Genomic DNA, 26,679 nt, shown 5'->3' with positions numbered 1-26,679 from the left:
CTACTGGTCAGAATTACAGCAGAACCACACATGGACAGAGCTAACCACGAGCAGCCCGGAAAAAGAGAGGGCACCGGGATGCTCTGTGGGAAACATGGCTATGTTAGTGTTTGAGAGAAAAAAAAAATCAGTACGAGGAGAGCGTAGCCCTAGACATGAGAAAAAAATACAATATGATACAAGCGCTATTTCATTGAGAAATAGTTTATACAACCTTCTTGTTCAAAGTTACAGATTATTTTGATGTCAAACTCTCCCAGGCCACAAAGATGAGTCACTTACTTCTCTGTATAGCAGATGCCTCTTCTGTAACAGCCAACTGTAAAATTCTATAATTCAAAGTCATTTATGGCATGAGATTGAGATCAAATGCTGTTGTATCTTTAATAACTGTTTAGTACTCAAAGAACTGCTTACCTCTACACTTATTTTAGAACTATTTGAGCTCTGCAGAGAATAGAAATTGGAGCACGAAACTAATTATGGAAAAATGTATGGATCCTGTCAGCTTTATGTTGTATTAAATGTATAGGAATGTCAATAAAGGCATTTTCACTGCCTTACATACAATTATATTGCCACTTAGCTCATTTTGATCTCTCTATAGACTCTACAGGTGGCAGCTGAGTTTGATACCCAGCAGGACCCTGTGGGGTTCCTGAGCACCAAAGCCTTTCTGCGTCTGCCATCTCTTGATTACAGGAAATGGGCTTCATTCAGCCTCCAAGACCTTCCCTGAGTTCCAACGGGCAGGTTCAAACGGTGGCTAATTAGGGAAGGGAGGGGATGTGAGACAAGAGAGGAGCAGTCAGGAAACAATAGTGCAGCCTTGGGGCAGGGTCCTGGTTCCCCCTCAAGGGATACACAGAACAATATCTTTGAGCTGTTTTGCAGATTCTGAAACCCCTACCAGGTGGGAGAACTTAAGGGTTTGCTACCCACAGCATATAGACTCCAGACTGGTTGGAACCAAAAGGCTGGTGATGCCAACTCCCACTTACCTCCCCACCAACCCATCAGAAGAATGTCCACGAGCTGATCACTCCTACTTTGAACCATTCCTATGAAACTCCTCACTAGCCCCTCAGTGTTGGGATCAACAGTTTTGAGGGCATTAGCCCTCTGTGGCCCCCTTTGCCTGGGAAAGCAATAAAGCTATTCTTTTCTACTTCACCCAAAACTCTGTCTCCGAGACTGAGTTTGGTGTCGGTGTACAGAGACTGCATTTGGCTTCAAGTTTTCTTGGTTTTATTTTTACTTCTTTCAGAAATACTTACAACTTCTTTTCTGAAGAAATGGCAGTAAAATAGGCAAGGTAGGAAACAGAATCACTGGTAGTAAAGCAGACAGAGAAATGAACACTTCAGCATTTATTTTTTTACTGCCTACTTAACCTCATTGGTTTTATATAGCTGCCAGAGTTTGATCTCTTTTGATACCAATTGAAATTTATGCTGTAAGCCACATGATTGATCACATAAAAACAGACAGGGAGAAAAAGCAAGACTTGATCTGATCCCCGTGTATATGAGGGTTATATTAAATCTTGCAGATATATAAAACAAATTCAAATAATCCTATTTTTGTAGGAACATTGACTGAATAAATCCAGGTTACCAAATTACCTGGAAGAGAAAGGTATTTCAATCAGAAAGAAAAACATATTTAATGTCCTATGTGGGATGAGATTTGTGTTAGAAGAGCAAACCATTTAATCAGTCAGAGGAGTAAAAACTTCATTTCAAGTGCCTCAAAATAGAGAGTTCTTTCTTTCTATCTTCTTATTGGGAAGGCAAAGAGTAGACATGAGTCTATGGGCAAATAATATCCACTTCAAAATCTAAGATCTGGGCTTCCCCAGGGGCGCAGTGGTTGAGAGTCCTCCTGCCGATGCAGGGGGCGCGGGTTCGTGCCCCGGTCCGGGAGGATCCCACATGCCGCGGAGCAGCCATGGCCGCTGAGCCTGCGCGTCCGGAGCCTGTGCTCCACAACAGGAGAGGCCACAGCAGTGAGAGGCCCGCGTACCTCAAAAAAAAAAAAAAAAAAAATCTAAGATCTGAGTCTTGAGTCAGTCATCTTGAATGATGTTTTGCTTGTGTATTTTTAAAATCATATTTCAAAGAAGTAAAGAAAATAAGTATCAAAACATAATTCAAATAGTTTTGACTTATAAAAGAATTGTTGGCCTCTGGCTACTACTGACTATGTGATCAGCATTTGGTTTATAGAGAGATTCTTTGGGATAGTAGGTTTAAGGTAGAATAAGGAAAGTCTGTACTGTAAGTTCAGTTCTAGATTAGTGAAATATATTGGTCATTGCTATTATCACACTCTCTCATGCAACGTAATATCAGAATTATGCTCTTCTTATTTTAGTTTTTGAATGTCATTTGCAGGACTATGGAAATGGATATGAGCACTTTAAAGATTTTCTTTTTAAATTTCATGGTAAAAGCAGAAGTGAAGATAACCCATACAGGAAAATAATTATGCATGTCCCTGGTTATCTTTTTGCTTGTTAGTGTTTTGTTTCGTTACTTTGTGAATAATCAATATAAACAGAAAACATGGCCTTTACTAGCTCCCATTAGTCTGTACAAATTTTTGCTCTTGCCAACGTGCAGCTTTTAATCAGCTAATTTTTCAATAAAATGTTAATACTAAACATTAAAGTATGTTTGAGTCATTCTTTGTTTTTGTTGGTGCCGTTGTTGTTGTTGTCCATGCTGCACGGCTTGCGGGGTCTTAGTTCCCTGACCAGGAATCGAAACCGGACTCCGCAAGAATCATGTTTGAGTGATTCTTGATTCCCATTTAGAATTTTAGTAAACGGAAGCACTGTTCTTTTTGTGTCTTTGCAAATATTATTTTCAACTGTTTTCAGCTTATTCATTTTTATTATTACTTGAAACATTTGTACCAAATTTCCCTTCCTGGATTCTTTCCCAAAGACGCTATAATATTGAGATCTATTTCCTACACTGTATAATCCATACTACAGTAATTACAAGTTAAAAAATACCAAACCTCTAACGAATTCCTCTGTGGCACTATTTGTATCCCATAATCATATCAGTCTGGTTCTAATAGCTAGTGGGGACATTTGCACATTCCCTTCTGTTCTCACAAATCTTAAGCAGTAGTCTTAGGTTAAACTCTCTCTCTGTCATCTAATGGATGATAAAATATAGGAAAGAATTTTATGGCAGATCACCTCCTTAACTGCCTCAGGAGAGAACTGCCCTGGTTGTCAGTATACAGCACTTTAGCAGCTGAGTTATAAGCATGTCAGGTGCATAGTTGAGTCCATAACGGAGGAAAAATTATTGCAGTGATAAGCACTTATCTAAATTTTGGCCCCCTTTCCACCTACTTCTGAGTTCGTATAGATTCATTTCCTAACACGTTAAGGGCAGTAATTGTTATTCATAGGCAGGCTGTTAATATTTAGGCAAATTAGTTTGTCCCGATAGTTTATTTTAGTTATGTCACCGTAATGCATAAGATAATCATTGTGTTTACTTAGGCTGTGATGGCATGTTTTAATGTAAATTCAGCTTTTGTTCCTAGGATTATTTATTGCATTACATAGCAGACCTTAAGATTCACTCGTACAATTTTAGTAAGTTTTGTCTTCTGTACTTTTTTTTAGAAGGATTGGTCTTATCTCATTCAGGGAAAATGATTAACTTTGTGTAGAGGGATTATTACAATAAAGTGAAATAAGCATGAGATTTAAGATGTGGTTGGGCTGAACAGATGTTCCTCCAAGGTTTGGTTAGTGATAATCATTGAAATATGTATGTTCCATATGCAAATTGAATTTCTGCCTCTTCAAAGATTCAGGGTGGTTGTCCCTAGATAACAGCTCAATTTAGTTGAAGTTCCTAATGTCAGTTCATCTACTTTTGACCAGTTAAACTTCTGACGACATACAAAGAAGTACTTTCTACTTTCTTTATGATTATGTCTTAAACTTGAGACATTTCACTTGCTTGACTCATAAACCACAGATTAATAACAAAGGGAATAGAAAAGAGAAATTGAGACTTTCCTTTATCTTCTCCTTGTGATCTTTTAAGTATTGTAAGCTTAGAGAAAAATTTGTTTGTTTAAAACCTTTAACTCAAATTTATACAAATTATATTGTAGTCAAGGTCAAAAATTTAATCACACAAATCTGTTATACAAGGTCAGTTTTTTTTTCTGATTTTCTAGAAGTCATTTAATCTTCCTTATAAGTCCCCAGCCTACTTTATAGAAAATAAATTTAGACTCATCTCTTAATTTTTGTTTGTTTGTTTGGTTTTTTTTGGGTTTTTTTTTTTTTTGCGGTACGCGGGCCTCTCACTGTTGTGGCCTCTCCCCGTTTCGGAGCACAGGCTCTGGACGCGCAGGCTCAGCGGCCATGGCTCACGGGTCCAGCCGCTCCGTGGCATGTGGGATCTTCCCGGACCGGGGCACGAACCCGTGTCCCCTGCATCGGCAGGCGGACTCTCAACGACTGCGCCACCAGGGAAGCCCATCTCTTAATTTTATCTTGATTTTTTATCTTCTTTAAAAAATCTCCCTTGGTTAAATTTCAGTTCATTCTGAATCCAACTAAGTTTTTGTATTTTCTCATATTCAAGGGGAAGTAGAGGAAATCTGACCATCCTTCTCTGTAAGAAGGTAAGAGTAGGTACCTAGTACTGTCTTTTTGCCTGGTCACTGCCATTAGATGTTGGCTTGATTAGTCTCTGTACTGGCATCCGCTGAGATGAATGCATTCATCTGTCTCTTGATATGACATAAAAACCACTGCTGCTGACAGCTGACCACATGCAAACCCATCCCAGGTCTCTGTCAACTAAATGAGGTTTTCAGCAGCTACATATGTCCTTCCCAGGGCACACAGAAACTTCTTGATTTCTTGAATGCCAGGAACAAGTAGTAGTATGCTATCTTCATCACCTAGTTAGCAAACTCTCTCCTCTGCTGTGTAATTAACATAATGTTGGACATTGCTCCATATGGGACTTAAACTGGAGACTTGGTTTTTAAAACAGGAAAAACTTTCTTGGTTATCACATGTTTATTTGTGTATTTCTATTTCTCCTCAGTCTCGAACTTGTCCACTGGGATTTCAAATTGGACCCCAACAGACCAGCAGGGTCAGGATTCCTTTTTCCTTTTTATCCGAATAGAACTTCCTTTCTGTGATACATTAATTATTCCTTGAGTCACCAAGCACCCAGACTAGGCTTAATTACATAAGGACGATCTTTGATAGCCCATGAAAGAAGATCTGTGAGTAAAGTACAACTTGGATCCTCAGATTACCATGAACTAAAAGAAATATCTTTTAAATTCTCCCAACATTAGCTAGTTTATAGCAATTTGAAGGCAATATTAAGACCCTTTGTCATTAGACCTGGATTTAGATCTGATTAATTCAAACCATGTCAAAAACTACAAGGTTGAATCATAGGAAATTGTTATTTTTGTATGTCTAAAGCAATGAAATATTGTCAATTGAAATCTCCCACCAAATGCACACACACACACACCCTCTTTGTTAGTCTGGTTTTAACTACACCAAAAATTGATTTACTGCTATATATTAACTTATGAACTTTTGACTTGATAAATGACAAGTTATCTACTTAAATAACTATATTGTCCTGTGTCTCTTCTCCTTTAAAATTAAAGTAATGCAAATATATAAATCTACTATATATAAAAAATATGAATATATATATAAATATATACATATATACTTACATAATGCTATGTTAATTCTGGTCAGTACATATCTAAAGAGTATATTATGATTATATCTAATGCCTTGTTGTGCATTTTGTTTGTCTGAGAGTTTCTATTTGCCATCTGTTCTGCTCTTTTCATTATCAAAGTATCCAATTTCAACTTTGTGTAAACATTTTAAGAAGACTGACAAATCTTTTTTTTTTTTTCCCAAAGAGACTTTTATTCTGATGGTTTCCATTTTTCTAAAATCTACGCTGGTTGCTTTATAAGCCTGTACAAAGCTGTCCTCCTGAGATATCCCATCATTTGCTTGCTGAATATGGTATATTATTTTCTAGACATCATATCTTTCCATTTAATGGTTTAATTCTTCATTTGTTTGAAGTACATCCTCAACTGAGGAATGGTACATAGGGTTTATGAATCATTGATTGTTTAAAAATATCCTTATTCTGCCTAACTTAATTTGTCTCAGTGAAGAATGCTAGGTAGAAAAGCATTATGTACAGAAATTAAGACATTTTCTCTTTGAATCATCCAGCACCACTGACTATTTCTGTTTATTCCCCGTTTTTTTGTTTGCTTGTTTGTTTGTTTTGAGATTGCCTTGTTTCCCACCTCTTGACACCATGTGTACTAGTTTCCTAGGGATGTCATAAAAACGTGCCAGAAACTTTGTGGCTTAAAAATAGGAGAAATGTATTCTTTCACAGTGCTAAAGACCAGAAGTCTGAAATCACGGTGTCAGCAGGACCCTGCCCCTCTGCAGGTTGTAGGGAAGCATCATTCCTTGCCTCTTCCTAGCTTTTGGGGTTGCAACTATCCTTGGTGTTCCTTGGCTTGTAGCGGTGTCACTCCAAACATTGCCTCTGTTGTCACATGACATTCCCCTTACACGTCCCTGTGTCTTTTTGTTCACATCACCCTCCTCTTAAAGGGAAACCAGTCATTGGATTAGGGTCCATTCTAATGCAGCATGACCTCATATCAACTTGATTAAGACCCTATTTCCAGAGACCTTCAAGATAGCGGAGGAGCAAGACGTGGAGATCACCTTCCTCCCCACAAATACATCAGAAATACATCTACACGTGGAACAACTCCTACAGAACACCTACTGAATGCTGGCAGAAGACCTCAGACCTCCCAAAAGGCAAGAAACCCCCCACGTACCTGGGTACGGCAAAAGAAAAAAGAATAAATAGAGACAAAAGAATAGGGACGGTACCTGTACCAGCGGAAGGGAGCCGTGAAGGATGAAAGATTTCCACACACTAGGAGCCCCTTCGCGGGCGGAGACTGCGGGTGGCGGAGGGGGGGAAGCTGCGGAGCCGCGGAGGAGACCACAGCCCCAGGGGTGCGGAGGGCAAAACGGAGAGATTCCCACACAGAGGATCGGTGCCGACCAGCACTCACCAGCCCGAGGCTTGTCTGCTCACCCGCCGGGGCGGGCGGGGCTGCGAGCTGAGGCTCGGGCTTCGGTCGGAGCGCAGGGAGAGGACTGGGGTTGGCGGCGTGAACACAGCCTGCAGAGGGTTACTGCGCCACGGCTAAACCGGGAGTCCGGGGAAAAGTCTGGACCTGCCGAAGAGGCAAGAGACTTTTTCTTACCTCTTTGTTTCCTGGTGTGCGAGGAGAGGGGATTGAGAGCGCTGCTTAAAGGAGCTCCAGAGACGGGTGCAAGCCGCGGCTAAAAGCGCGGACCCCAGAGACGGGGATGAGACGCTAAGGCTGCTGCTGCTGCCACCAAGAAGCCTGTGTGCGAGCACAGGTCACTCTCCACACCCACCTTCCGGGGAGCCTGTGCAGCCCGCCACTGCCAGGGTCCCGGGATCCAGGAACAACTTCCCCGGGAGAACGCACGGCGCGCCTCAGACTGCTGCAACGTCACGCCGGCTTCTGCCGCTGCAGGCCCGCCCCGCACTCCGTGCCCCTCCCTCCCCCCCCCCCCCCCCCCCCCGGCCTGAGTGAGCCAGAGACCCCGAGTCAGCGGCTCCTTTAAGCCCGTCCTGTCTGAGCGAAGAAAAAACGCCTTGGGGTTTGCTTTCTGCACGTAATATATTTCTGGGTTTATGTTTATCTTAGTTTAGTATTTAGAGTTTATTACCATTGGTAGATTTGTTTATTGATTTGGTTGCTCTCTTCCTTTTTTTATATATATAGATTTTTTTTTCCTTTTTCTCTTTTTATGAGTGTGTACGAGTATGCTTCTGTGTGTGATTTTGTCTGTATAGCTTTGCTTTTACCATTTGTCCTAGGGTACTGTCTGTCCTTTTTTTTTTTCTTTTTTATTACTTTTAATTTTTTTATTTTTAATAATTAAAATTTTTTTTATTTTAATAACTTTCTTTTCTTTTCTTTCTTTCTTTCTTTGTTCTCCCTTTTCTTCTGAGCCATGTGGCTGGCAGGGTCTGGGTGTTCTGGCCAGGTGTCAGGCCTGTGCCTCTCAGGTGGGAGAGCAAAGGTCAGGACATTGGTCCACCAGAGACTTCCGAGTTCCATGTAATATCAAATGGTGAAAGCTCTCCCAGAGATCTCCATCTCAACACTGAGACCCAGGTCCACTCAACGACCAGCAAGCTACAATGCTGGACACCGTTTGCCAAACAACTAGCAAGACAGGAACACAACCCCACCCATTAGCAGAGAGGCTGCCTAAAATCATAATTAGGTCACAGACACCCCAAAACACACCACCGGATGTGGTCCTGCCCACCACAAAGACAAGATCCAGCCTCATCCACCAGAACACAGGCACTAGTCCCCTCCACCAGGAAGCGTACACAACCCACTGAACCAACCTTAGCCACCGGGGGCAGACACCAAAAACAATGGGAACTACGAACCTGCAGCCTGCAAAAAGGAGACCCCAAGCACAGTAAATTAAGCAAAATGAGAAGACAGAGAAACACACAGCAGATGAGGGAGCAAGGTAAAAACCCACCAGACCAAACATATGAAGAGGAAAGAGGCAGTCTACCTGAAAAAAAATCCAGAGTAGTGATAGTAAAGATGAGCCAAAATCTTGGAAAGAGAATGGAGAAAATACAAGAAATGTTTAACAAGGACCTAGAAGAACTAAAGAGCAAACAAACAATGATGAACAGCACAATAAATGAAATTAAAAATTCTCTAGAAGGAAGCAATAGCAGAAAAACTGAGGCAGAAGAACGGATAAGTGTCCTGGAAGATAAAATAGTGGAAATAACTACCGCAGAGCAGAATAAAGTAAAAAGAATGAAAAGAATTGAGGACAGGCTCAGAGACCTCTGGGACAACATTAAACGCACCAACATTCGAATTATAGGGGTCCCAGAAGAAGAAGAAGAGAAAAACAAAGGGACTGAGAAAATATTTGAAGAGATTATAGGTCAACACTTCCCTAATATGGGAAAGGAAATATCAATCAAGTCCAGAAAGCGCAGAGGATCCCATTCAGGATAAAACCAAGGAGAAACACACCAAGACACATATTAATCAAACTAACAAAATTAAATACAAAGAAAAAATATTAAAAGCAGCAAGGGAAAAACAACAAATAAGATACAAGAGAATCCCCATAAGGTTAACAGCTGATCTTTCAGCAGAAACTCTGCAAGCCAGAAGAGAGAGGCAGGACATATTTAAAGTGATGAAGGAGAAAAACCCAAAACAACGATTACTCTACCCAGCAAGGATCTCATTCAGATTCTGTAGATTCTTGTCTGTAAATTAAAACCTTTACAGACAAGCAAAAGCTAAGAGCACCACCAAACCAGCTTTACAACAGATTTTAAGGAACTTCTCTGGGCAGGAAACACAAGAGAAGGAAAAGATGAATAACAAACCAAAAACAATTAAGAAAATGGTAATAAGAACATATATATTGATAATTACCTAAAATGTAAATGGATTAAATGCTCCCACCAAAAGATATAGACTGGCTGAATGAATACAAAAATAAGACCCGTGTATATGCTGTCTACAAGAGACCCACTTCAGACCTAGGGACACATACAGACTGAAAGTGATGGGATGGCAAAAAATATACCATGCAAATGGAAATCAAAAGAAGGCTGGAGTAGCAATTCTCATATCAGACAAAATAGATTTTAAAATAAAGACTATTACAAGAGACAAAGAAGGACACTACATAATGATCAAGGGATCGATCCCAGAAGATATAACAATTGTAAATATTTATGCACCCAACATAGAATCACCGCAATACATAAGGCAAATGCTAGCAGCCATAAAAGGGGAAATTGATACAATCATAGTAAGGCACTTTAACAACCCACTTTCACCAATGGACAGATCATCCAAAATGAAAATAAATAAGGAAACACAACCTTTAAATGATACAATAAACAAGATGGACTTAATTGATATCTATAGGACATTCCATTCAAAAACAACAGAATACACTTTCTTCTCAAGTGCTCAAGGAACATTCTCCAGGATAGATTATATCTTGGGTCATAAATCAAGCCTTGGTAAATTTAAGAAAATTGAAATTGTATCAAGTATCTTTTCTAACCACAACTCTATGAGACTAGATATCAATTACAGGAAAAAAATCTGTAAAAAATACAAACACATGGAGGCTAAAGAACACACTACAGAGCAGCCAAGAGATCACTGAAGAAATCAAAGAGGAAATAAAAAAATACCTAGAAACAAATGACAATGGAGACACGATGACCCAAACTCTATGGGATGCAGCAAAAGCAGTTGTAAGAGGGAAGTTTATAGCAATACAATCCTACCTTAAGAAACAGGAAACATCTCGAGTAAACACCTAACCTTGCACCTAAAGCAATTAGAGAAAGAAGAACAAAAAACCCCCAAAGTTAGCAGAAGGAAAGAAATAATAAAGATCAGATCAGAAATAAATGAAAAAGAAATGAAGGAAATGATAGCAAAGATTAATAAAACTAAAAGCTGATTCTTTGAGAAGATAAACAGAATTGATAAACCATTAGCCAGACTCATCAAGAAAAAAAGGGAGAAGACTCAAATCAATAGAATTAGAAATGAAAAAGGAGAAGTAAAGCTGACACTGCAGAAATACAAAGGCTCATGAGAGATTACTACAAGCAACAATATGCCAATAAAATGGACAACCTGGAAGAAATGGACAAACTCTTAGAAAAGCACAACGTTCTGAGACTGAACCAGGAAGAAATAGAAAATATAAAGAGACCAATCACAAGCACTGAAATTGAGACTGTGTTTAAAAATCTTCTAACAAACAAAAGCCCAGGATCAGATGGCTTCACAGGCCAATTCTATCAAACATTTAGAGAAGAGCTAACACATATCCTTCTCAAAGGCTTCCAAAATATAGCAGAGGGAGGAACACTCCCAAACTCATTCTACGAGGCCACCATCACCCTGATGCCAAAACCAGACAAAGATGTCACAAAGAAAGAAAACTACAGGCCAATATCACTGATGAGCATAAATGCAAAAATCCTCAACAAAATACTAGCAAACAGAATCCAACAGCACATTAAAAGGATCATACACCATGATCAAGTGGGGTTTAGCCCAGGAGTGCAAGGATTGTTCAATATACACAAATCAATGTGCTAAACCATATTAACAAATTGAAGGAGAAAAACCATATGATCATCTCAATAGATGTAGAAAAAGCTTTTGACAAAATTCAACAACAATGTATGATAAAAGTCCTCCAGAAAGTAGGCATAGAGGGAACTTACCTCAACATAATAAAGGCCATATATGACAAACCCACAGTCAACATCGTTCTCAATGGTGAAAAACTGAAACCCTTTCTTCTAAGATCAGGAACAAGACAACGCTGTCCACTCTCACTACTATTATTCAACATAGTTTTGGAAGTTTTAGCCACAGCAATCAGAGAAGAAAAAGAAATAAAAGGAATCTAAATTGGAAAAGAAGAAGTAAAGCTGTCAGTTTGCAGATGACATGATACTATACATAGAGAATCCTAAAGATGCTACCAGAAAACTACTAGAGCTAATCAATGAATTTGGTAAAGTAGCAGGATACAAAATTAATGCACAGAAATACCTTGCATTCCTATAGACTAGTGATGAAAAATCTGAAAGAGATATTAAGGAAACACTCCCATTTACCACTGCAATAAATACAATAATATACCTAGGAATAAACCTACCTAAGGAGACAAAATTCTTGTATGCAGAAAACTATAAGACACTGATGAAAGAAATTAAAGATGATACAAATAGGTGGACTGATATATTATGTTCTTGGATTCACCATTATGAAAATGACTGCACTACCCAAAGCAATCTACAGATTCAATGCAATCCCTATCAAACTACCAATGGCACTTTTCAGAGAACTAGAACAAAAAAATTTCACAATTTATATGGAAACACAAAAGACCCCGAATAGCCAAGCAATCTTGAGAAAGAAAAATGGAGCTGGAGGAATCAGGCTCCCTGACTTCAGACTATACTACAAAGCTACAGTAATCAGGACAGTATGGTAGTGTCACAAAAGCAGAAATATAGATCAATGGAACAGGATAGAAAGCCCAGAGATAAACCCTTGCACATATGGTCACCTTATTTTTGATAAAGGAGGCAAGAATATACAATGGAGAAAAGACAGTCTCTTCAATAAGTGGTGCTGGGAAAACTGGACAGCTACATGTAAAAGAATGAAATTAGAACACTCCCTAACATCATACAGAAAAATAAACTCAAAATGGATTAAATAGCTAAATGTAGGGCCAGACACTATCAAACTCTTAGAGGAAAACATAGGCAGAACACTCTATGACATAAATCACAGCAAGATCCTTTTTCACCCACTTCCTGGAGAAATGGAAATAAAAACAAAACATAAACAAATGGGACCTAATGAAACTTCAAAGCTTTTGGACAACAAAGGAAAACATAAGATGAAAAGACAACCCTCAGAATGGGAGAAAATATTTGCAAATGAAGCAACTGACAAAGGATTAATCTCCAAAATTTACAAGCAGCTCATGCAGCTCAATATCAAAAAAACAAGCAACCCAATCCAAAAATGGGCAGAAGACCTAAATAGAGATTTCTCCAAGGAAGATATACAGATTGCCAACAAACACATGAAAGGATGGTCAACATCACTAATCATTAGAGAAATGCAAATCAAAACTACAATGAGGTATCACCTCACACCTGTCAGAATGGCCATCATCAAAAAATCTACAAACAATAAATGCTGGAGAGAGTGTGGAATAAAAAAGGAACGCTCTTGCACTGTTGGTGGGAATGTAAATTGATATAGGCACTATGGAGATAAGTATGGAGATTCCTTAAAAAACTACAAATAGAATGACCATACGACCCAATTGTCCCACTACTGGGCATATACCCTGAGAAAACCATAATTCAAAAGGAGTCACGTACCACAGTGTTCATTGCAGCTCTATTTACAATAGCCAGGACATGGAAGCAACCTAAGTGTCCATCGACAGATGAATGGGTAAAGAAGATGTGGCACATATATACAATGGAATATTACGCAGCCATAAAAAGAAATGAAATTGGGTTATTTGTAGTGTGGTGGATGGACCTAGAGTGTGTCATACAGAGTGAAGTAAGTCAGAAAGAGAAAAACAAATACCGTATGCTAACACATATATCTGGAATCTAAAAGAAAAAAATGGTTCTGAAGAACCTAGGGGCAGGAGAGGAATAAAGATGCAGATATAGAGAATGGACTTGAGGACACGGGAAGTGGGAAGGGTAAGCTGAGACGATGTGAGAGAGTGGCATGGGCATATATACACTACCAAAAATAAAATAGATAGCTAGTGGGAAGCAGCTGCATAGCACAGGGAGATCCGCTAGGTGCTTTGTGACCACCTAGAGGGGTGGGATAGGGAAGGTGGGAGGGAGATGCAAGAGAGGGGAGATATGGGGATATATGTATATGTATAGCTGATTCACTTTGTTATACAGCGGAAACTAACACACCATTGTAAAGCAATTATACTCCAATAAAAATATTTTTAAAAAACGACCCTATTTCCAATTAAGATCACTTTCATAAATACTGGGAGTTTAGGATTTGAACCTATCCTTTAGGGGAAATGCTGTTCAACCCACAGCACACTGAAAGCTTTTAATTTCTACTTTATTCCTATGTTTTCTGATATTTTGAAATTCTGTATCCTAGTATGTTTTTCTGCATAATTTTATTCAGTAACCTTTATGTAATTTGAAAAGGTCTATGCCATTTTAAATCTGAGAAATTCTCTCATATTTCTTTGATAATTTCTTCTACTCCATTTTTACTGTTTCTTCTTTCTGGAACTCATATTAATTGGATCATCAGTTTCTCTGTTTTATGAGTTATTTCATTTGTCTTTTTTCCTCATATTTTATGTATCCTTTTTATTGAACAAATCAAAGACTATCTCTAAACTCTATATTGTAGAATGTGCCGTGAAATTTTGTTTATGTTTATCTTTAGTTTTCAAGAGATCTTGTTTTTCTCTTTTTTGATACCACTCTGATTTTAATTTATGAATATGTAATCTCCACATTTTCCATGGAAAATACTATTTTGAACACTTTTTGCTTTCATTTTTGTATCTTTTTCTTAATTATATCACTAGAAATTTATTGTTTTCCTAAGACTTATGTCTCCCTATTGCAGGTTTTCTTTAAAGGTATGCCTTAATTTGTTTTCCTATAGATATTGTTGACTTAAAAAAACACACAACCTAAAAGTTGACAGTTATGTTTTATTTGGTGGATTTTCTCAGGACTTCATACCCAGTGGACAGGACTCTCAGATGGCTCTGAGGGACAGCTCCGAAGAGCTGAGGGAGGAGCCGTGATATATAGGAGCTGATGTAACAAAAACCCGTGCAGTCCAAACATCAAAAGATTACAGTTAATTAAAGAAAACCAGACATCTCAAGATAATGAATTTAGCACTTTCCTATGTAGGGAAAGATGCAAAATCTGGGCTTATCGAAATCATTCCTTTGATATGCACCTCAGCTGTCTAGGGTTAGTATCCCATGCTTTCTCATCCTGAGTCCCTTTAGGGCTCACCTTTTTGGGGGAACTGTAGTGGCTGATGGCTTGATGGCCGCAACATCCTTTGTTCACTGATATGGCAGGTGGCATTCTTAGTTCACAACATTTTAAAATGTGGCCATAGAATATTGTAAGCTAGTAACTCGGTGAAGGTGGACAAGGTACATCATTGAACAGAACCAGACATTCTGCTGGAGACTACTCATATGCAAGAATAGAAAAGCTTTATTGTGGGGTGTCCAGCTAGGTATTGTAATTGTCTTTTGACATTTTCTTCAATTTCTTTCCAAAGCAAACCTCCCTTTTAGCCTTGGGTGTGATCACCTGGCTATACTACTTCAGCTTAGTATTGAGACAATGTGATCTGGTTTGAGATACTAAATGTCCTCCACACGATCCTTCATTTGCATCTTATATATGGAAGCCACACCTCACTGAGGTTCTGGCACCTTGCTGAGAGATTGGATCATATTAAGATCAGCTTACCCTCATTAATCAATGATTACCGCTCAGCTTGCCTTCTTACTAAAATTTTGGAAATTTCTTTTCTGCTGAAGTCTGCCCTGTTCTTTTGCTGATATGGGATTATATAAATTTTATTTTATTTTTAAAATTTAAACTTGGTTTCAGGAGGGAACATTATAAATATCTGTGGTAAACTTGCCATATGTCTCCTAAGATTTTTAAAATTTCGAGCCGGATGCCATCATCTTCCTGAAGAATTGTTGTCAGAAATTAGTTTCTGGGTGAAAATATTCGAAGAAGACAGTTACTCAGAAAAAGTAAAAGAAAAACTCTATAATGTCTGTCACCAAGGCAAACAATACTTTCTATGAAACTAAGAAACTATGGTCACAGAACAAAGAAGGAATAAATTTTTCAGAGATGATATTTGTACACAACTATCCCTGGAAGCCAACAATATAAGTATTTTATTCTACTCTACTTTTTTCTTTATTTTTAAATGTATTCATGTTTTCCCCTTCTCCCCTTTTCCATTTTTTTCTCTATTTTCCCCTATAAGCTCTAGCATCTCACCAACTATTCTCATTTTGTCTTTCATCTTAATTGTCCTTCAATAGGGCCAGAGAACAAATTGCGACTTACTGAGATTTAGTGAAAATAGCCATGTTGGGTTTGGCTCCTCCAACTGGGCTGTCCATGATACTGCCTTGTGCTAACTGGACTAAAAAGAAAATCTGCCTAAAATATTGTCATGACACAGTTTTGTAACATCTAGAAGATGCACATACTTTTTAATAAATATACAACAATTATTTGATTGATTTTATGGGCAGCTAAATTTATAGATTTATAAATCCTAGAGCAAAACCTACATAAAGGAAATACATATATGTATGGTCTTTGAAATACTATTTGTTCATTATGCTTCAATATCATCTTAATTTTCAAATTTTTGGTTTCCAGTTTTATTATTACACCATTTAAGAAATTTTATGTTTATGATCTGTATGTTTACTTGTGAGATACCTCAAATATTGCTTGGGGGTTGTGTTAGTCGGGGTTTCTCCAGAGAAACAGAACCAATGGGAGATATACAGAAGAGACTTATGATAGGAATTGGCTCACATAATTATGGAGGCTTGGAAGTCCCATGATCTACTCTCTGCAAGCTGGAGAACAAGGAGAGCCAGTGGTGTAATTCAGTCTGAAGACCTGCAAATTGTCCTGTAATTGATATCTAGTCTCATAGCCTTGTGGTCGGAAAAGATACTTGATACAATTTCAATTTTCTTAAATTTACCAAGGCTTGATTTATGACCCAAGATATGATCTATCCTGGAGAATGTTCCATGAGCACTTGAGAAAAATGTGTATTCTGTTGTTTTTGGATGGAATGTCCTATAAATATCAATTAAGTCCATCTTGTTTAATGTATCATTTAAAGGTTGTGTTTCCTTATTTATTTTCATTTTGGATGATCTGTCCATTGGTGAAAGTGGGGTGTTAAAGTCCCCTACTATGAATGTGTTACTGTTGATTTCCCCTTTTTTGGCTGTTAGTATTTGCCTTATGTATTGAGGTGCTCCTATGTTGGGTGCATAAATATTTACAATTGTTATATCTTCTTCTTGGATCGATCCCTTGATCATTATGTAGTGTCCTTCTTTGTCTCTTCTTTTTTTTTTTTTTTTATGTCCTATAAATATCAATTAACTCCATCTCATTTAATGTATCATTTAAAGCTTGTGTTTCCTTATTTATTTTCATTTTGGATGATCTGTCCATTGGTGAAAGTGGGGTGTTAAAGTCCCCTACTATGAATGTGTTACTGTCGATTTCCCCTTTTATGGTTGTCAGTATTTGCCTTATGTATTGAGGTGCACCTATGTTGGGTGCATAAATATTTACAATTGTTATATCTTCCTCTTGGATCGATCCCTTGATCATTATGTAGTGTCCTTCTTTGTCTCTTCTAATAGTCTTTATTTTAAAGTCTATTTTGTCTGATATGAGAATTGCTACTCCAGCTTTCTTTTGGTTTCTGTTTGCATGGAATATCTTTTTCCATCCCCTTACTTTGTCTGTATATGTCTCTAGGTCTGAAATGGGTCTCTTGTAGAGAGCAAAAATATGGGTCTTGTTTTTGTATCTATTCAGCTAATCTGTGTCTTTTGGTGGGAGAATTTAGTCCATTTACATTTTAGGTAATTATCGATATGTATGTTCCTATTCCCATTTTCTTAATTGTTTTGGGTTCGTTATTGTAGGTCTTTTCCTTCTCTTGTGTTTCTTGCCTAGAGAAGTTCCTTTAGCGGTTGTTGTAAAGCTGGTTTGGTGGTGCTGGACTCTCTCAGCTTTTGCTTGTCAGTAAAGGTTTTAATTTCGCCATCAAATCTGAATGGGATCCTTGCTGGGTAGAATAATCTTGGTTGCAGGTTTTTCTCCTTCATCACTTTAAATATGTCCTGCCAGTCCCTTCTGGCTTGGAGAGTTTCTGCTGAAAGATCAGCTGTTAACCTTATGGGGATTCCCTTGTGTGTTATTTGTTGTTTTTCCCTTGCTGCTTTTAATATGTTTTCTTAGTATTTAATTTTTGACAGTTTGATTAATATGTGTCTTGGCGTATTTCTCCTTGGATTTATCCTGTATGGGACTCTCTGTGCTTCCTGGACTTGATTAACTATTTCCGTTCCCATATTAGGGAAGTTTTCAACTATAATCCTTCAAATATTTTCTCAGTCCCTTTCTTTTTCTCTTCTTCTTCTGGAACCCCTATAATTCGAATGTTGGTGTGTTTAATGTTGTCCCAGATGTCTCTGAGACTGTCCTCTGTTCTTTTCATTCTTTTTTCTTTATTCTGCTCTGCAGTAGTTATTTCCACTATTTTATCTTCCAGGTCACTTATCCATTCTTCTGCCTCAGTTATTCTGCTATTGATCCCATCTGGAGTATTTTTTTTTTTTTTTTTTTTGCGGTATGCGGGCCTCTCACTGTTGTGGCCTCTCCCATTGTGGAGCACAGGCTCTGGACGCGCAGGCTCAGCAGCCATGGCTCACGGGCCCAGCCGCTCCGTGGCACATGGGATCTTCCCGGACCGGGGCACGAACCCTTGTCCCCTGCATTGGCAGGCGGACTCTCAACCACTGCGCCACCAGGGAAGTCCCCATCTAGAGTATTTTTCATTTCATTTATTATGTTGTTCATCGTTGTTTGTTTCATCTTTAGTTCTTCTAGATCCTTGTTAAATATTTCTTGCATCTTGTCTATTCTAATTCCAAGATTTTGGATCATCTTTACTATCAGTATTCTGAATTATTTTTCAGGTAGACTGCCTATTTCCTCTTCATTTGTTAGGTCTGGTGGGTTTTTATCTTGCTCCTTCATCTGCTGTGTGTTTTTCTGTCTTCTCATTTTGCTTATCTTACTGTGTTTGGGGTCTCCTTTTTGCAGGCTGCAGGTTCGTAGTTCCTGTTGTTTTTGGTGTCTGTCCCCAGTGGCTAAGGTTGGTTCAGTGGGTTGTGTACGCTTCCTGGTGGAGGAGACTGGTGCCTGTGTTCTGGTGGATGAGGCTGGATCTTGTCTTTCTGGTGGGCAGGTCCACGTCTGGTGGTGTGTTTTGGGGTGTCTGTGGACTTATTATGATTTTGGGCAGCCTCTCTGCTAATGGGTGGGGTTGTGTTCCTGTCTTGCTAGTTGTTTGGCATAGGATGTTCAGCACTGTAGCTTTCTGGTCGTTGAGTGAAGCTGGGTGCTGGTGTTGAGATGGAGATCTCTGGGAGTTTTTCGCTGTTTGATATTATGTGGAGCTGGGAGGTCTCTTGTGGACCAGTGTCCTGAAGTTGGCTCTCCCATCTCAGAGGCACAGCACTGACTCCTGGCCGCAGCACCAAGAGCCTTTCATACACACGGCTCAGAATAAAAGGGAGAAAAAGTAGAAAGAAAGAATTAGTAGAAGTAGAAAGAAAGAAAGAAAGGAGGGAGGGAGGGAGGGAGGAAGGAGGGAAGGAAGGAAAAAAAGAAAGAAGATAAAGTAAAATAAAATATGATAAAATATAATAAAGTTATTAAAATAAAAAATAATTAAGGGAAAAAAAAGAAAAAAAATTTAAAAAAAAACGGACGGATAGAACCCTAGGACAAATGGTGGAAGCAAAGCTATACAGACAAAATCTCACAGAGAAGCATACACATACACACTCACAAAAAGAGGAAAAGGGGAAAAAATCATAAATCTTGCTCTCAAAGTCCACCGCCTCAATTTGGGAATGATTCATTGTCTATTCAGGTATTCCACAGATGCAGGTACATCAAGTTGATTGTGGAGCTTTAATCTGCTTCTTCTGAAGCTGCTGGGCAAGATTTCCCCTTCTCTTCTTTGTTCGCACAGCTCCTGCGGCTCAGCTTTGGATTTGGCCCCGCCTCTGCGTGTAGGTCGCCTGAGGGCGTCTGTTTTTTGCTCACACAGGACGGGGTTAAAGGAGCCGCTGCTTCGGGGAGGGAGGGGCACGGAGTGCGGGGCGGGCCTGCGGCGGAGGCCGGCGTGACGTTGCGCCGGCGTGACGTTGCACCAGCCTGAGGCGCGCCGTGCGTTCTCCCGGGGAAGTTGTTCCTGGATCCCGGGACCCTGGCAGTGGCGGGCTGCACAGGCTCCCTGGAAGGGGTGTGTGGAGAGTGACCTGTGCTCGCACACAGGCTTCTTGGTGGCGGCAGCAGCAGCCTTAGCGTCTCATCCCCGTCTCTGGGGTCCACGCTTTTAGCCGCGGCTTGCACCCGTCTCTGGAGTTCCTTTAAGCAGCGCTGTTAATCCCCTCTCCTCGCGCACCAGGAAACAAAGAGGGAAGAAAAAGTCTCTTGCCTCTTTGGCCTCTCCAGACTTTTTCCCGGACTCCCTCCCGGCCAGCTGTGGCGCACTAACCCCCTGCAGGCTGTGTTCACGCCGCCAACCCCAGTCCGCTTCCTGCGCTCCGACCGAAGCCCGAGCCTCAGCTCCCAGCCCCGCCCGCCCCGGCAGGGGAGCAGACAAGCCTCGCGGGCTGGTGAGTGCTGGTCGGCCCTGATCCTCTGTGCGGGAATCTCTCCGCTTTGCCCTCCGCACCCCTGTGGCTGTGGTCTCCTCTGCGGCTCCGAAGCTTCCCCACCTCTGCCACCCGCAGTCTCCGCCCGCGAAGGGGCTTCCTAGCGTGTGGAAACGTTTCATCCTTCACGGCCCCCTCCCACTGGTGCAGGTACCGTACCTATTCTTTTGTTTCTGTTTATTCTGTTTTCTTTTGCCGTACCCAGGTACGTGGGGGGTTTCTTGCCTTTTGGGAGGTCTGAGGTCTTCTGCCAGCGTTCAGTAGGTGTTCTGTAGGAGTTGTTCCACGTGTAGATGCATTTCTGGTGTATCTGTGGGGAGGAAGGTGATCTCCGCGTCTTACTCTTCCGCCGTCTTCCCGGAAGCCTCTTTGTAGACTTTTTGGTGATGGCCATTCTGACCGGTGTGAGGTGATACGTCACTGTAGTTTTGAGTTGCATGTCTCTAATGATTAGTGATGCTGAGCATCCTTTCGTGTGTTTTTCTGCCATCTGTACGTCTTCTTTGGAGAACCAGCCCAACCCTACTCACTATTCATGGATTGGCTCAATTGCCTTCCTTCCAGGAACCACCATCATTGTTACCATCACCAACACCATTACCCACATCGTCACAAAAACAGCTGTCACCACAAACAATGCTGCACCCTCCTCCCTCAGGCTTGAAAAAGTATGCTTTCTATTCTGTTATAAAAGTGGACAATTTTCTTCTATATGTAAAACATAGAAGTTTTTAGTCTTTATTTCTTTATACTACAATGGACATTTTGTATCATTGTATTCCAGGCAAGCCATAGCGCATGGTAGGCATACAGAGTATAGTTTTACATAATAGTATCCTCCTATTTATAAAAAATAAACCTTCACAAAGAGGTGAAAAATTCATTTGGCAATTAGTATGATGCAGGTTGGAATGAAATATACACATCTTACTGTCACTGTGTCTGCTTTGGATTATAATTTATACATGGCCTCAGTTTCATAGTAAGGTTGGAGTATTAGCCTACTAATATCATATATATCCTTTCATACTAACTCATTATAAGAATAATGAGTTCTTATTAAATGATTAGTGGTAGTGAATGTTACAGTAGCACTGTGGAAGTGGGGAGATTGGGAAACTTTTAATGCATAACTAAGATGTTATTTTATTTTATTTATATTTTATTTTATTTCATTTTATTTTAGCATTGAAGAAACTAAATCAGCAGTGTAAAATTAGTGCCTCTGAATATAGGCCTCACTTTCTAGGAAAACATTTCTTATTGAAACACACACAAATATAGTGTATAGTCATTTGCTTATAGTAAAATCACTCTCAGTTTTTTGCATAGGACTTATAATTTTCTGGATTTGAGATATAATGAGGAAACTTGGCAATGGTCAAATACTGTGAGACTTACTATGCCTTATATATGTTAACTTTCATAGTTTCATCTATAAGCAATGTGCACGACTAAAGCAACTAAAGGGTGATATAAATGTATGTAATTTAGACAGAATAGTGCATGTTGCTAGAGAAATCCTGCAGGTGCAAAGAATTTAAGCAGGAACTTTGGAGGAAAACTAATAGTTGGATTTTTCAAATCCTTTTGGAAACATTTGTGGAAAGAAATATTGGGACTTTTAATGAAACAGTATGAGTGTACATGAGAGTCCCAGCAGTCTGAGATGATGGTAGATTACTTCCCCCTCAGCAAAGAAAAATGCAGGAGCAGACACTTTCTGTAACCCACCCACTGAGCTGGCAGTGCCCAAGACTCCCAGTAACCTCTGTTTGACTTGTCACTTACAAGACAAATTTGCTCGTATTTCATGACTGTCAGAATCCCTTTTCGGTAACTGTATCAGTAATTAGCTATGCTTTGTTAGTGCTCAAGGCATGTGTATCTGTCACATTGATAAAAAGTCTAGTTTTTCTTTTTTTTTTAATTTCAACTAACATGTTAGCCTCTCAGCATTATAATGCCAACGAAGGGCCACAATATTGATCAAACCCTCACTGATGACCTTTACAAATACTTACATTATTCAAGAAAATAAGAACCAGTGTGCTGTGCCACCCGAAGGACTATTACAATTTGAGAAGAAAGTAAACTCGGTAGTTAATATTTCAAATCATTGGGGAGCATTTTCATAAATTCTTTGGCTAACTTTTCTAATAGAGTCAAGCAATGTGAACTATCTTCTGTAGAGTTTCCTTTGAAATTTTAGTCAACTAAATGTATTTATACATTGTTTATTATAAAAAACTAAGAGGTAATTACACTAGTTTCAGTCCCACTCAGGGGAGGGGGAGTCAGTTCAGATGTTTGTATGTAGACCAAGTAAAAAAGCAGACATAGAATTACACAGATCAGAGATTTTCAACATTGGATCATCAACAAAATCAAATGCAGTGTTGTCTTTTTTTAATAAAAATTCTTAGGCCCAAACTGAATGAAACAAAATATCTTAAGAGAAAATATACCCTAAACAAAGTTGAAAAAGCAAGAAATAGTCTCGGGTGAAGTATTTGGAAAAAATATATAAGGTGATATTATCATTAACAGTTCAACAATATTTAATTAAAACATAAAGACACAATTAAGCTGCTACAAATCAATGAGACTAATATTAAAAATCAACATGATATATGAACAGGAAATGAACAAGGACTATTAATGGCCAATAAATATATAAAATTATATTGAACGTCTTTTGTGATCAAGATAAAACAAAATAACAATGGAATTTTCCCTTTTCCCATCAGATTTATAAAATTAAGTAAAAATTTAAAAGATTGCCAGTAACTCTGTGCATGGTTCATGGAATTTAACAGCATCATCAGCTATTGGTGAGATTGTTCGCTTTGTCAGCTTTGAGGAGAGACATAACAATATCCACCAGCAAATATGGTATCATCATAAAACAAACATGCCTCCCACGTCTTCTGCTGTGCCTTGTACTCCTAGAATAGTGACTAACACTAACTAGCACATGGTTGATTCTCAAATATAATCAGTTCAATCAGATATTAACTATGCACATTCTCTACCCCAGGTATCTCACATCTAAAATCAATCCCATGGAAACACATAACACGAATGGCTAAAAGTGCACTAGGATGTTCGTTGCAACACTGCTCTTTGAAAATTGAAAATTGAGACAATTTAAATGTGAATCAATGAAAAAGAACAAGAAAGAACTAAATCTCATATGCTTTGGTTATACCTAGGTTATTAAGTTAAAGTTAACAGAACAAAGCAAATTGTAAATTTGTGTATAGTGTATGGATTCTCTAGAATGTTTAGCTAGGTAGGAAAATAGCTAGGAGTTGGACAGATCTGTGGATGTATTTTAGAATTTGGGGAGAATATCTAAACTCAGACACAGAATACCAGTCAGATGAAAATACGTGAATGAATGATTAAATTCAGGAAACCTAGGAAAAGAAACATAATTATAATAATAACACATTACTTTACTTGGCAGTGCAAATATTCAAGTAGTTATAGTATGTAAATATTTGCTATTTACATATTTTTAAAATGTCTTTAAAATGGGTTGTTTTAGGCAGGATGTGGGGAATTTAGAAAAAATGAGCCCTCAGCCACTGTGACAGGTGGTTAAAAGGTCTTGTCTATAATTAATTGTATCAAGAAATTGCTACCTAAGTATATTATTAAGAAAAATGCAAGTAAATAGCAAAAGAAGTGTCTAAAAGAAGAGAAAGGCTCAGAACAGAAAGAATAGCCTAGACAGGTTTTAGAGAAAGAGGCTGCAAATTTAAACCTTTAGCACAACCAATTTTTAGATTCTTTTCAGTTTGAAAATAAGTACAATTTGTGTTTCTGTAGTTTTTTCCTTTGCTTTTTTTTTGTGTGTGTGCGGGGGGCTAGGGGCTAGGTGAAAGATTTTTAATATTTCATTAGAAGGTTTGGTAAAATTATTCAACTACCTGTCCTGCATCTTCATTATTTTTTCTATGATTTTTACACATGAAAAGAGAAGTTTGTTGTTGTATAAGCATGTCGAGGGGCATATGAAAGAAAAGATTATAGAAAAGGGGGTAAATACCACTGTGGTATAGGAGGGAATAACACACAGTGAATAATTTGTCTCTTTTGAAGTCAGGAAAATATCATTTTTAATGCCTGAGCAGTGTTACATATAATATATTTTAGATATGATTTGAGAAAATAAACTGTTCAATTTTGCCCATGAATTTTATTCTCTTATCATATCAAAATATATGCTAGCAATAAGTTCACATTCTCTTATTATTTGAAAAGAAACAGAAACTATTTCCTTTAGTTCAGCACACAGTAAGAAAGCTTTCTGTGCCAAGATAGCTTTTACTTAAGGTAAATTACACTTTCAGCCAGAATACATTAAATATCTAGCATCAAGTAATGTTATTTTTAGCACATATATTATGAATAATTTCTTATGAGCTATACAAACTTAGATGATTCTATTAATCAACTTGAACCTCAGTTAAATGTTGATAAAATTGGAATTATACAAGGAAAATTTGAATTGATCATTTGAACTTATTACTTCATCATAAATTAGCATGCAATGGTATCTAGATACATAAAGTATAATGTCACTAATTCATTAGAAATACAAAAAAAAAAACCAAAATGTGATTTGGCTTTAATAACTGACTAGGTTATAAAACCAATTTTTAAATATTTTCAAATGCAGTCTAAAATCATTGTTTTCCTTTGCCTGGTAATAGTAGACAAAAATTTCTTAAACATATATTTTCTAAGATATTTGTACAATACTAATTTTTCTTTTTGTTTCAAATGAAAGAAACCAAAGAGGCAATCCCACTGAAATCATAATCAATTCACACTGACATGATGGCCTCAACATTAGCTATGCCATATGTTTGGCTGTAAAATGGAGTAATTAGTGTGTGCCTCCTGGACAGTAGCTTGCTAATTTACTATGAACATATTAATACACATTAACAGGAAATAACAGAAATCTGCAAATATATGTATCCGTTTTTTTTTTTAATGAGCATATTCATCACTCCTCCTAGCTTTCTCATGCCCCTTTGTGATTCTCCTTCCCACAGTTGCCCCTGCCTCCTGGCCATCCTCAGGCAATGCAGTGATTTGCATTCTTTCACTTTAGGTAGCTTGTATTTTCTAAACTTTTATTGAAATGAAACCACACAGTATGCATTCTTCTTTTTGGCTTCTTTCCCTCAGCATAATTATTTTGAGACTTGCCCATGTTGTGTATCAACAGTGACCTTTTTATTGCTGAGTAGTACTCCATCATACTATGAGTTTTTCAATTCACCTAATAATGGATGTTAGGGATGATACTAAAACATCTAGGAACATTTGTAAACAAGTCTTTATATCGATGTAAGTTGTCATTTATCGTGAACAACAAAATGCTGGAAATGAAATGCTTGCATCAAATGTCAGGAGGATGCTAAACTTATTAAAAAAATTTTAAAACTACCAAACTATATTCCTTAGTGTACCATTTTTATATTCCCATCAGCATTGTATGAATGTTCTAGTTACTCAACAGCATGACAAAAACTTAAGATGGTCAGACTTTTAAATTTCAAGACATTCTAATAGGTGGATATCTCATTGTAGGTTTAATATATTTGCAAACAACTAAAGAATAATGACATTGAGCATCTTTTCATATGCTTATCTACTCTTGGGTTAAATATGTGTTCAATCCTTCTTCCGTGTTTAATTGGATTTCTTGTTTAATGATTGGGCTTGTGAGTTTTTTATATACTGTGTGTGTATAAATTGTAAATATTTTATCCTAGTAAATAACTAGTCTCTTCAGTTTCTTAAGACTGTCTTTCAAAAAAGCAGTTCTTAATTTTGATGAAATTCAACATAAATAAAACTAATGAAATATGACGTGCATACTTTTAAATAAAGGAGGTCCCTGACTTATGATGGTTTGTTTGACTTAGGATTTTTTCCACTTTACAATAGTACAAAAGCCATATGCACTCAGTAGAACTGTACTTGGAATTCCGAATTCGATCTTTTCCTGGGCTAGTGATATACGGTAACAACTATATTCTGGTCCATACAGCCATTCTGTTTTTCACTTATATATGTTATATATGTTTTTCACTTTATATATATATAGTATAATAGTCAATAAATTACATAAGATATTCAACAGTTCATTATAAAATTGGCTTTGTGTTAGATGATTTTGCCCCCCTATGGGCTCATGTAATTGTTGTGAGCACATTTAAGTTAGGCTAGGCTAAGCCATGATGTTGAGTAGATTAGGTATATTAAATACATTGTCTACATACCGTGGATTTATCAGGACTTAACCCCATCTTAATTTGAAGAAAATCTGT

The sequence above is a fragment of the Grampus griseus genome (genome assembly GCF_964374135.1).
Source record: "Grampus griseus genome assembly, chromosome: 18".
NCBI classification, from domain to species: Eukaryota; Metazoa; Chordata; class Mammalia; order Artiodactyla; family Delphinidae; genus Grampus; species Grampus griseus.
This window is presented reverse-complemented; position numbering follows the sequence as displayed.